Below are 1197 nucleotides of genomic sequence, written 5' to 3' on the forward strand. Positions count from 1 at the left end.
GGGAATCCTAGATATAGATCAGGATGAAAACTGTAGAGTGAGGGCCCAGGAGCCAGTGTGGCATGGTAGTTTGAGTCGTGGAGGCCAGGGTTCGAATCCCAGCTCGGCCATGGAAGCCCACTATGTGACCTTGGGCAAGTCACACTCTCTCAGCCTCAGGTGATGGCAATGGCAAACTGCCTCTGAAAACACTTGCCATAAATTTGAAACAACCAGAAGGCACACAACAACAACCCTGATAAGCCTAGTGCATGGATCATATGCCAAAGCATTTAAATCAAGGCTCCTCTGACCACTGGCAACAACTGCATGATGGGCTTTGTAGTCCATGTGGCAATGGGGAAATCCCAGACAACTAAAGTGACAAAGAGTGGTGCCAGTTACAAAATGCCTCCCTCCCAGGGGGTCCAGCTCTGTATCCCTCACCGAAATGGTGACCGGAGTAAAAGTAACACAACCAGGCCAAAGATCCGAGAGACTAGCATTGCCATTAAGGAGTTTATTCCCTTTCTAATGCCGAAGAATGCATCTACACTGCAGAATTAAAGCAGTTTGACACCGCTTTAACTGCCATAGCTCCATCCTATGGTATCCTGGGATTTGTAGTTTGTCCTCTGACAGAGAAGGCTAAACATCTCACAAAACTACAAATGCTAGAATTCCATTGCATGGAATCATGGCATTTAAAGCAGTGTCAAACTGCATTTATTCTGCAGTGCAGATGCAGCTTGAATCATAGGATGCAGGGGATGCATCTACACTGTAGAGGTAATCCAATTTGAGACGCCTTGAACTGCCATTGCTCCATCTTATGGTATACTGTACTGGGATTTGTAGTTTGCCCTCTCCGAATATCTCACAAAACTACAAATCCCAAGATTCTACTGCATGGAGCCCAGGCAGTTAAAGTGGTATCAAACTGCATTAAAGTTGCATTGCAGATGCAGCCTCAGTTAAGGTTGGAGCCAGGAGCTAAATGCAGACTGAGCTCAGCTGCTTCGTTCTTTGTGTTTTGCTAGAAAGGAAATCTTGACTAGGCTTCTGCCCATTGAGATGAATGATGAGCCTCTGAGAAGAAGAGATGCACGCTATGCAAATGAGGAGGCAGAGGCCACGCCTTATGTTAATGGAGGGGGCGGGGCCAAGGGACCAGCGCTGGCTGCCTCCGCAAAGAGAGGCTCAAAGGGCTCCAGGTAA

This window comes from Sceloporus undulatus, chromosome 3, assembly GCF_019175285.1.
Source record: "Sceloporus undulatus isolate JIND9_A2432 ecotype Alabama chromosome 3, SceUnd_v1.1, whole genome shotgun sequence".
Taxonomy (NCBI): Eukaryota; Metazoa; Chordata; class Lepidosauria; order Squamata; family Phrynosomatidae; genus Sceloporus; species Sceloporus undulatus.